Source organism: Harpia harpyja, chromosome 13 (genome assembly GCF_026419915.1).
Source record: "Harpia harpyja isolate bHarHar1 chromosome 13, bHarHar1 primary haplotype, whole genome shotgun sequence".
NCBI classification, from domain to species: Eukaryota; Metazoa; Chordata; class Aves; order Accipitriformes; family Accipitridae; genus Harpia; species Harpia harpyja.
Genome location: NC_068952.1, coordinates 3,970,978 through 3,982,988, shown reverse-complemented (window position 1 = coordinate 3,982,988; position 12,011 = coordinate 3,970,978). Strand labels below are relative to the sequence as shown.

Here is a 12,011-nt window from a genome sequence, read left to right as displayed (position 1 = left end):
GTCTTGTATCCTCACCAGAGCCTGCCAACGTCCTTCCTCCAAGCCTATTCCCCAGGAGGTCCCCATCTCCATAAAACAGTGGCAGTTCACCACTGAATCTCCTCGTCTTTCGGCAGCTTGCCCTTCCTCACCCCTCTTTGACTGCAACTCATATTCTCTTACTCTCGAGGACAATAGTAACATTTTTCTGGCTGCTCCTCCACCCATAAAGTTCTTTCCCAAGGGTTGAGTCTCATCTTCATTAAAGCACAGGTACTATTTATTTTTCTTTTAGGTGTCCCTTTCCTGCGGCACGAACATTTGGACACCAAGAAATCCTTTGCCCTTTTTTTGACAGTGTTTGCCCTTTTGGAGGTAGGAAGATTGACACTGCAAGAGAAGGAAATGGCTATTCTTACACAACTTAGAAAATCACCCTGGCTTAAGGTCTTCTTCAGCAAGTTTATGTATCTGATATAAGCTGAACAGCTGCAGAGATCTACCCAGGCTTTCCAGCCAGCACAGTGCTACCAGAGAGATGCTCAGGAAGGGTGCGCAACTGGAGAGACTGATCCTGGAGTCCTTGTCCTCCTTAGAGGCGTGAGGTTCCTCCAGAGGAAAGTCTTTTGGAAGAGAAGTCAGCTTAGGAAGGAAAGAATTGAAGGAAAGTGGTGTCCTTTGGGCCATCAAAGACATTGTCTATCCCTGCCCTTGTCTGTCTTCATTTCTTCTCCTCTTGGCTGGTTGAAGGATGAGTTTGGCCCTTTCGTGACTTCAGCAAAGGCCTGTTGATACCCTACGGACATAGTTACGACCAAATGCACACACAAAGTGGCCTTAACTATACTTCATAGAATCGTTGAGCTTGGAAAATACCTTTAAGTTCATCGAGTCCAACCGTCAACCCAACACCACCGTGTCCTGAAGTACCATGTCTACGTGTTTTTTGAACACCTCCAGGGATGGTGACTCCACCGCTTTCCTTACTTGCTAGTAAGAAACTTCCCTCCGCCGCTGTCGCTCGCATGACCACCGAAATCTTAGAAATCTTGGCTTCGTCGGATGTTTTTCTTCCCGGCTTTCCGCATTTCGTAGGCTTCGTGGCTGCTCGGACACCTTTCTTACTTCGCAGTTAGGTGCAAATTAAATGAATACACCCGAAAAACGACAAAAGTATTGGGGGGGGGTGTCACTGATGCTCCCCCCCGGAGGCGCACGCAGCGGGGGGGGCGGCAGCGGGGCGGGGCGGCGGGGCGGGGCTAAGCCCCGCCCCGCCGCCCCGCCCCGCCGCCGCCCCCCCGCCCCGCCGGTGCCTGCTGCTGCCTCTCCCGGTGGCGGACGGTCCCCCCATGGCGGCACCGAGGCGGTGACTGGTGGGTAAGGAGCGGAGGTCGGTCGGTCGGTCGGTCGGTCGGGTCTGTCCCGGGACGGGGAGTTGTTCCCGGGGACCGGGGAGGGGGTGAAGCGGGTCCCCCGGGGCGCGGAGGGGGCTCCGTCAAAAGTGGAATTTTCCCGGTGGTGGAGGCGCAGCACAAGTCCCGGCTTGAAACGGGCCGGTGGATGGGGCTGCTTTGTTTTGGTTTAAGAACAGGATTTTAAAAAAAAAAAAAAAAAAAAAAAAGAGGCTCTTTTTAATTCTTTTTCTTCTTTTTCTTCTTTTCTTCTTCTTTTCTTCTTTTTCTTTTTTCTTTTTCTTCTTTTTTCTTCTTTTTCTTTTTTCCTTTTTCTTCTTTTTTTCCTTTTTTTCTTTTTTCTTTCTTTTTCTGTTTTCTTCTTTTTCTTTTTTCTTTTTCTTTTTCTTCTTTTTTCTTTTCTTTCTTTTTTGTTTTCTTCTTTTTCTTTTTTCCTTTTTCTTTTTTCTTTTTTAATTTTTTCTTTTCCTGTTTTTTTCTTTTTCAACTTTCTTTTTTTTCTTTTCCTTTTTCTTTATTTTTCCTTTTTCTTTTCTTTTTTCCTTTTTTTTTTTCCTTTTCTTTTCTTTAAAGCAGAAGTGATGAAAAGGGGATGGCTTTGTGTGGGGTACCCAGAGCTTTGAACCGCTGTGGAAATCGGTGGGGTTTGGGTGACGGGCATCCCACAGGATCAAGTTCCCATGACTTTTGCCTTGTTAGGGAGGAGACTGGGGCGATCGAGAAGTTTTTTTATGTAATACTTGAAATGAAACAAATTCCTGGAGCCTTTCTCATATTTTCTAGTGGTTCAGCTGATGATGCTAAACTATGCATGTAGGCTCCCGGTGTTTGAAATCGTTGCTGCAGAAATCTCTCCCATACATACAGCGGGGTGCAGGGCTTTGGGAAAACAACCAGAGCGGATGCAGAAGGATGTGCTGCACGGGGCTGAAATGATTAGCCTGCACTTACCATATATACCCTTAGTGCAAACTCTAGAGATGGTATTTCAAGCGTTCTCTAGATGAGAAAGAATATAGCAAATTTTCACTTTCTGGCTTTAAATAAGTACTCGCTGAAGGGGGACTTTTTAGGAAGCTTTTTTTTAAAAGATGTAGGTGTTCTGATACTTGTGGCAAAGAAGAGCACTTCTGAAATGTGCTAGGAAAAATGCTGACTAAGGTATTTAATAGGAGTCCAGTGAAAGTTACGTTACAGAAGTCTACACTTACTTTCCCCGATGTTTTTTCTCTGAGGTGGAGCGCACTAGAAACCCTCACTGATTTCTCTGCAAACAGGACTTAGCTTTCTTTGGGAGAGCAGTAATGACTGTCTGGGGAGGAGGGAGGAGGGAACAGAAGTTTTGGAGCCTGAGGCTCTTAAATATGAACTGTTCATTTTGCTGTTAACTCACTTTTCCCTATCTGGAGGCTGAGACTCTGCTACGTCTGTAAGAGAAGAAGAAAAAAAGGTAGCTGAAGACAAAACCTTGCGTTGCCTGGCTTGGTGGTGCCTGAAAATACACCCACCCCAAGAAAATGTTATGAAAAAAGATTAGCTGCTTTCTTGACTATATGTATGGGTAGCCACATGGAGAGGAGAACTTAGCACTGTACTCTGTAACTAGTTGTAGTTGAGCACAGAAGTAGTTTGTACAATGGTGAGCATGGCTGGAGTTGTAAATCACACCACTGAGCAGCTCTGTCCGAAGGCAGGTACGAGGTCCTTGTTTCATGCACAGATTCAATTATCCTCTTTCTCCCCATCTCCTTCTGCACAGAGAAAGAAATGTTATTTTCTATCACTTTAAAAATTACTGGCATTTGCAAGCTTAATGGCCCAGCTTTTTGATATCACTGCCCAAATCCAGATCTCTAAATAGCAAATTAATGTAAACTTCTAAGTTTTTCTGTGTGTGAATGTTAACTCCAACATGAAGTACACCCAATTACATGAATAGAGATGCACTATCTTGGACAGTGTTTTACTCCCTGTTTTGGTAAACAAGATTCCTCTGGTCCACCACTCCTTTTCTTGTGTTTTTGGTCAGTATAAATATGAGCTGAAGTCTTTTGCTTCAGGAAACCAGACTACCCACACGTCTATCTTAAAAAACTTCTGGAGAGGAACCCAGATGAGGCTTTTTTGGGTGACTGCGTTATGAATTATACTTCCTGACATGACTGTCATCAGTAGCTATTAAAAATACCTCTGTCCAAATAAACAAAGAAGAATTTAATTGTGACCCTCCTCCTCATTAGTGCTAGTATTCTTATAAGGCTTTAAGGCAGGGAGAAGGGGAGTGTCCTGCAGTTTAGGAGAGAGTTGGTCTGTCAGAAAATATTCCTAATAGCTGTCAGGCAGTACTTTTTCAGTTTAGAAGAGCTCTGCAAACATTATGATGTCGTGTGTTAGTCTCCGGGAAGGTACTAGCGCTTGTTTCTTGGGCACTAAAGCATGGCATAGTTTTAAATGTGGATAAAAAAAAAAAGCCAACAGGAAAATGTATGGTGTTGTTCAGTGAATATGCTAAATATAGTATTTCTATTAGCTTCCCTACTTTTTATTATTCACTGCTGAGATTAGTGGCAAGAGTTTTTGAAGTCTATTTTTGTGTCGTGTATTCTTTGTGGCATTTCATCCATCACTTCCCTTGGACACTGCAAACACTAGCAGAGGACCAGGTTTAAATTTTTTTCTGACCGTGACCAATTTAATATTTGATGTGATCTGTATGCCAAAGCGTTCAGGCCTTTTTTTTTTTTTCATCCAGAGGGCTGCTTAATCCTATAAAAAAAGAAAAGGCTGTTGATTTTACAGAAGCGGGACAGCCACCCATAACCACATTTCTGCTGCTTGGTAGCATATTATAAATCTCTGCCTCTGCTCAGGGGGAGGGGAGGGGAGAGGGAGGGGTTTGTGATGTTAAACTACTTGCCAGACCCCTCTGCAGTGCTGCCGTGACCAGAGTACTTTTGTGGGATGTTTGTGCATTCCTAATAATAACATGTTTCCTAAACACAGTTAAAAATTGCTTCAGTAGGTGCAGTAACGTTCCATTAACTTAGTGACCTGCAGAAGCACTGTAAATAAAAATAGGTTCATTTTCCTGTCTCTTCCAGGCCAGAGCACTATGCTGAGGGTTTGGTGTTTTGTTTTGTTTTTTTTTAATTAAAACAAATCCCAACCTTCTGTACAGTAAAGTGTCAGCTAGTGTCAATAAACAGTTTACATGAGACTTTTCCGCAGCTGTCCATTGGCTCTCCAAAATCTGCCTACAGAGGGTAAGTTATGCAGTCACTATGGTGATGCTGAAGAGGAGCGCGATTCAGAGAGGATAAAGCAGGACTGGCTGAGTAAACTGAATGGGAGTGGGAACAGAAGCACCTTTCAGGGGTGCACCCACGCTGCTCCTTGCAGCTCGACAGCCCAGCAACCTCAGCCTCTTCTCCCCCGTCCATCTTCTAATTGGGGGGGTTCATCTGTAGGAAGAAGAAAGGGCCTGTGGAGAGGTGTGTTGTACACATGAGAGAAACGTGCATATGCACGGTGAAGTGAATTAAAAATGATTTACATATCTTGTCTAACCAGATAATAGGAGGAAATTCAGTGCAACAGCATGGAGAAGTCAATGAAAAGCCAGTCTCCAGCTACAAACCACTTAAGGACCACAGGCTTGCAACCAGCGCTTTCTAACATCAGAAAAAGTTTTTCCCAAGCCACAGCTACATGTAACTATTTTGTTTTGAGAAGATGCAATCACATCTTGCACACAAGTGATGTGTCTTAGAAGGCCCTGTGCTATCCAGGAAGGAAGAGAATAAAAACATGGAGTAGTTAATATTGATTTGATAATGCTTTTTATTATTTCTTCTAGGAAAAGAGAGTTTTCTTCTGTTAAAGATGTTCAGTGTAAAAGTATAATATTTTGTGGTTTAATTCGAGCTAGTAGTAATGCTCCTACTGCCTTTGATAGATTGTGTCCTCCTGAGGTTTTTCCTGACCATCCCATTTGCCAGCAAATGGGGCATGAGCGTGGGTGCACCCCATCCTGCCTTCTCAGTCACCAGCCTGGAGTCCAACAATGCAGAGACACACGTGCTACCAGGCATACGTTCCTTAGACCTGGCACAGTCAGTCTGTCACCTTCCGAGACAGGAATCCACCCTGTGAACGGGAAAATGCTGGAAATCCGAGCTGGGACTCTTTTCTGAGTGTCTTCTGAAGGAAGTGGCTGAGAAGTTAGAACTGATGGACCTGAGAAAGATGCTTAGACTTGTGTCGTGTACTGGTGTTTGCCATTCTTGTGGTTAGACCTGATGATACACCAGAGATAAGCGCCTTTATTGCCACTTTTGTTATATTTAAAAAAAATAACAGGTTACAAAGTGTACCTGTTTCTGGCTCTTTCTTATGCACCAGAATTATCCAGAGTTGGTGGTGCGTGATGCAAGATATGATTGCATCTTCTTGAAACAACATAGTGACATGTAGCTGTGGATTGGGAAATTTATTTTATTTTATTTTTAAGTTAGAAAGTGCTCGTTACGAGCACTGTGATCCTTGAACATTTTGTAGGTGGAGATTGGCTTTTGATTGACTTCTCCGTGCTGTTGCATTCATTGATTCATGTGTTTTGTAATGTGTCTGCATACTGGTTAAGTCATGGCAAGCGGTGTAGGAATTGTTGCAAGTAACTTTATAGTTCCCTTCAGGTCAGCGAGGTGGCCTTTAGGGTAAGAGGACTACTAGTGTTTTTTGCAGCTCAGTGCTTGGCTGCATGCACTGATGGAGAAACTTTTGAGTGACTTGCAAGAGCAGCTTCAGGTCTCTGTTCCGGTATCTTTCCTAATGACACTTAAATTAGATTTCTACTTTAGTTTATTTATTTTTAGTTTATTCTATTTAGGTTTTTTTAGCCAATTCTGAAAGTTACGTTTGTGATAACAAACTCTGCAAAAAAGCCTCGAGAGGAATGGTGCTGCAGATCCCAGGTGACTGTGTTGCAGTGATTTATGAAAACCTCTCTGTTCCTGTAGAAAGCATCTTTGGCATGTCCCCATAAAATCTTATGAGCACTTCCAGTAAAACATTGTTTCTAGGCTTTCCTGCCTTGATTTTTATTCCCAACTAAGAAAATACTGAAGGAGAAAGCTGGTCTGACTCACCCGTGGTGGTGTGACTGCTGGAGCAGGGTGAGGGGGGGTGTGGGAATCGGGGCTTACAGTATATGGGGAGACTGGTTGCAGCCGATCGTGTTACACGCAAGACCAATCATGCATGCTGTTTTGTTGTCTTTTTGAGGCAGCTTTGAAATGACTTCACATCTGAGTGTTAGGGAAGGTCTCCTAGAATGGATCTAGACATGAAAAGGAGTTTATTTACAGTGCACAGCAGCTGAGGTTTGGGTGATTATTTCATGGCAAAAATGGGAATTGTTTTGAATAGCTATGCTAAATTTTCATATAAACTGGGAGGTCCTCACCATCTAACCTCCTGTTGTGAGCAAGAAGAAGAGCTACTTCTTTGGGGAGGACCCACTTCAACCACAGCTGAACAGGCTAGAACAGTTAGCAGAGGTGTGAATCTGGCAGCACTGCTGCTTTTCTTTCATTTTTCATTTGAGAGCTTCCCGTAGGTTTTCCCTCCCGTGTGAATCTCGTATCTGCTTACAGCCTTTAAAGCATGAGATGTGACTCTGAGAGGCAGAGGAGCCAGCATTTCTTCGGGCCTTCTTTGTCCGGTGCCTCTGCGTAGCATCCCTCCCGAGCGCTGGATGCTCTCCCGGCGCACAGAGAGTGTCACTGCTGTAGCCGTCGGTACTTGCTTTTGTGGTGGTGAGTCCCCCGTGTTCCAATCCAGGTGATGCCGTCCTCACTAGAGGCCGATTCAGCCTCTGTGATATCCTTTTCCCCAGTGAGGAAAGTAGGCGTTATCTCCGCTTGGGAACATACTGTGACGTGTTGTGTTGATGCCCTTAAAAACGTTAATTTTTTCATGCTTGCGCTTGCAAGTACCAACCGCCTTATTTGTAAACTCCCCTTTGACTCAAGGCAGAAACAAGGAATAGCGAGAGGCGTTTGCTCTGGGGACATGCGCACTGTCAAAAGCTGAAAGCTTTAATTCCTCAAGCTCTTGGGGCCAAGAGTAAGGAATTCCAAATTAAACAGATTAGCTGTGAGCTCCGAACTTCTCCCAGCTGTGCCTGTGCCCCAGAGAGCGAGCAATGTAAATATAAGTTCACATTACACTTTGAAGTCAGTGTATATTTTTGACTGTTACACCAGTTCCCTGTTTTCTAAAAGTAATGAGTAATGCAGTGGGAGACTTAATCCATGTATGTATCCCAAATACAAGCAAAAGCCAAGAAATTCCTATTTCCCGTCAGTTGTGCCTTTTGCTTATATTTATTTCAGGGGTATAGGTTGGAGAACTTTTTTGTGTGTGTGTGTCTAGGAGAGGTAGAGCAGAGTTAAATAAAAGTGCAGCCATATGTAGTCTCAAAATAAAATTTGAGGCAAATCAACATAAATCAAGCAGTATTTTACGTAGAAGGTGTGCTTCAAGTCTTTGCATAGTTAAGTAATAAACAAAACGGTGATACAAAGAATATGCTGTAAAATACAGAGATAAATCTGCCATATTTTACTAGGATATCACAAGGGCTTACAAACGTTTAGGGTATTTTGTATACCATATGTGCTTTATTGCTTAAACTGCAGAGAATTTCTACTTTCCTGTGAGACTATTACACTTTATGGCAAAACGCTTGAGGAATTGTCTACATATTTGTACAAGAAACGGTAACAACTCATATGGTATCGTTATGGGACAGCTTCACCACAGCGTGCACAGTATGCAGAGTTTTGCATTAAATTTCTATATAGCCTATGTGCAACGGACAACGTTGTTCCTGGAAATACAATTGACGTGTAGTAGTGTATGGGATCCATAGTCGTTTTGGAAGGCTGGAAATACAACGACCAGGCATTGTCCACAAACACAGTAGCTCGTGCGAAGAGCTCAGCTTATTTTGAAGGGATTATTTAACTGTTTTGTCACGCTGTGTGTAGGTAAGTCTGCTTTTTTTGAGCTTGAAACAATTCACGAGGTTGATATTTGCCCAATAAGACCCCACCATGCAAGTGGCACGTGTAAGATACGTGCTCAGGTGTTGCAAAGAGAATTTATTTAGAGGATGTATAGCTGAACAGTTTTGAAGCCACAATGGCCTCTGGAGCGGCAATAAGGAATGTATTTATAAAATTATGCTTTTCTGTGTGTTTTGGAATGTGAGCACCGTCTACTAAACATTGCATTTTCTTGCTTTGTGCTTTGCAGAAGGGAGGTGTTTCCCTGCCATTCCCCATTAGCTGACCCCATGCTCCTCCGCTATTTGAAAAAAGGACCTTTGTGTTTAAATCCGGAGGGATGTGCTTGAGGGTTTTAACTGGTGCAAATGTTAGGGAAGACCCTGGGAGTGAGATGCTCAGGGGGTTCAGTCGTGCACCGTGCTGGTGCAGATGCTGCTGCTTCCCTGCCGCGGAGGCGGCGATGCAAGGCTGCTTCATCAGGGTGGTGCGGGACATGGCTGGATGGCAAGTCAGCATCCTCAGGTAGGTGAGGACCAAGCCGTACCTGGATTAAAAGTACCAAAGTCAATACCTTGAATTGCACCTTGGAGCGAGTAGGAAGTTATTATTTCTGTTTCACTGTAGGAAGCGGTAATGGTATCCTCCAGCAAGGCACAAAAGCTGAGCAGTATTTTTGCTGCAGATTTGATCTGGGATTTTTGAAGCAACAAAGGACCCAGTAATAGCTACAGCCTATAAAATCTTCCAATAACAGGATAGAATTTCTCTTCCTTACATCCTCGAGGTATTAAAATGAAGAAATTAAGCTGCAACTACTGTTCATTAAACGCTGAGGGACTGAGTTAATCTGATAAATGGGAAGATTGTTTTCAGGCAGAAGAGGATGAACTGAGATGAGTTGCAGCTTTTGGGTTCACTGGAATTGATGCATTTAGGATCAACTGTTATTTCAGCCAGCTTCTTTGTTTGCAGTTTCAATATTCTAAAAATGGTATTTCCTGTCGCATATCTGAACGAGATACCACACATGCTTGTAATTTAAATGTTATGGGCCGCATAACATATGTGGTAATGGAGATCAATGGCATCTTGTTTCGTTTTCCTCTTACCCAAAACATTTGGGTTACGTTTACGTGGGTCCCATGGGAGCCTTCTGGAAGCAAAACACATCTATCCTGAAGCCTGAGTTTACTGCAATTTTGAGGAAGAACATCCTAATTCTTAAGAAGGAATTTGGAGCACTTTTTAGAACAAAAAAGAACTTGAGAGACAGGATTACTTTATTGTGTTGTGCAGATGTAAAAGCATCAGAGAACAAGCTACGTAAAGTAGCATAAGGCTATTTTTTTTTTTTTTTAATACCAGATGAATGGTGCTGCCCATAACACATGAGAGGGTGCATTTCCTTTTATTAGCACGACATTATACAAACAGCTTTTAAAGATCCATTTGGACTTTTTTCTCCATTCCTAGTAGTCCGTTTTGGGGAACTGCTATCTATTTCAATGCTTACTTCTTGCATGTGTGTTTTTGTTAACATCAGTAACTTTTTTTTCTAAAACACATATCTGGAACAGTAATAAAAGGTGAAACCTACAGCCTCTGACAGGTACATTGAGGGTATTGTAACTGCAGATGAAAGCTCCATCTGTGAAAGCGGTTTTCTTCATAGACATTTATTGACTGAAGTTAAATATTTGGCAGGTGAATTTCAAACACCTTTTTGTTTTGTAACAGGAAAAAAACCTGCCAAATAATCTGTCATATCACATTTTAAAAAGTGAATAGTAACAGACATTGGGGAAAAAAAAATCGACATCTGGAAATAATAAAGGACGCTGAAAAACTTCATTTCTAACAGGAAAGGGAAACAGGCTGCAAAATGTGTTCTTTACTGTAAACAACATTTGTATTTACTTACAGTCCCATTTTATGTTTTCTTTTTCACTGGCGCATCTCGGTGTTTTGTGATTTGTCCCTTCAGCGTGGCTGCGGCCATACCGAATCGCTGCGCCTTGTCCGGCTGCCGAACTCGCTGTCATTTCCGCGGAGCTTCACGCCGTACCCCTGCACCGTCCCCGGAGCCCCTCCGGAGAGAAAGGCTTTCTCTCCCCTCGCCCAGTGTGGTTTTTTCTCTCGCTGGCGGTCGCTTATCTCTTCTAAATGCCGGAGGAGTTTTTAATGGCAGGCTTTGAGACTGCTTCCTAATGCTTTCTATTTACCAGCGTGCCCCACGGTCCCAGCTGTTACAGAAAAAAGACACGCTCCGAGTTAGCATCACATAAGCTGTCGTTAACAAACGAGGCTTGCTGAGATGAAGCAAGGTCTGAAAACTTTGAAACTTCCCGATCTAGAAATAACCAATATATACTGCTGAAGGAGCAGTGCCATCAGCTGGAGGGCAGGGAGGAGTAGGGTGTGGAACGGGAGGAAAAAGTGATGACCAAGTCAGAGAACAAATAGCTGTGATTTTTCTTTCCACTGCTACACTTTATTTTGATGAAGTGATTGTGTGGGTGAAGGGTACACTGGTAGTTGTGTGTGTCTGAGCTATGATAGTAATTTGTAACTTGTTTGCTCCTTTTCTCTCTCTCTCTCTCTTTGTGAGTGGAGAGGAGAGTGCTTATAAAATAACTAGCATAGTGCAAATATTTTTACTGAACAAAAAGGTCGAGAGTTCAAAAATTAATGAAGGACCAGAGTCCTTCTCCATTGCAAGCTCTTGTTTGCTTGGCTGCAGACTGAGTGGGCTGTGCCACAGTTTATGGTACTTTCTTAGGAGCTATAAACTGGCCGAAAAATAATGGGGAAGTGGTAAAAATAATGACTCGTAGCATAAGATATCACTTGGCTGAACTTTGGCATCTCTAGAAACAAACTGTTCTCTAAACGCTACAGATAAAGAATGGCTTTTGTGGTTACGTGATTATATGCTGTAGCACCCTGCAATTAATAAACAGCCTAACTATGGCTGTCTGTGCACGAAGGGGAATAGCTTTAAGTCATCGTTATCTAACCTTAATTGACAGAGTAACGTATGTGCAGGTGCTTTTTTCTATATGAACTTTGCCTTCCTTGTGCTTTCAGGCAAATGCAAATATGTTCTGACATAACAAGAATAACTTTTTATCAAATGAACAATGTTTATGTGTGCCCTGTGGTGCTTCATTGTACTCGATTCCTCCTCAGTCATTAGCAATTTATTGCTCGCTTCTTCATCAGTCAGGAGCAGCAGAGAGGAAGAACTTTGGGGACGACATACCCTGCATAAGGATACAGTGAGCATTTACATTTCAGTGCATGATTTAAAACCACGAAGGCAAGATTAATTATTTACCGGTCGCAGTCCTGCTCCGAGGACATCTAGCTGAGCCCTTTACCAAAGATACTTTTTTTGATGAAGTGTAGTTTATTAATTGCTTTAAAGACCTGTACTTTTTCCAGGCCGCCAGCCAATTCAGTGCTTAGCAGACGCATATGTTGTTACTTGGCCTTGACTTGTGTTTCACCACCATTTTATCTCCAGTGGATGCTTGTAGTCTACCCT

General features: G+C 42.9%; 1 protein-coding gene across 5 annotated transcripts in view; it reads left to right on the top strand.

Moving 5' to 3' along the window:
- Window positions 1-885: 885 nt before the first annotated feature.
- The window catches only part of STON1 (stonin 1), a 46,872-nt gene continuing 35,746 nt past the window's right edge, over window positions 886-12,011 (top strand). For 3 of the 5 annotated variants that reach the window (XR_008237899.1, XM_052805640.1, XM_052805636.1), the window contains exon 1: window positions 1,277-1,352. The gene's annotated coding sequence lies outside the window, so the exon portion shown is untranslated. Of the gene's footprint in view, window positions 945-1,276; window positions 1,357-12,011 lie in introns of those variants that run through there. The other 2 variants (XM_052805639.1, XM_052805637.1) reach the window with 2 other exon arrangements.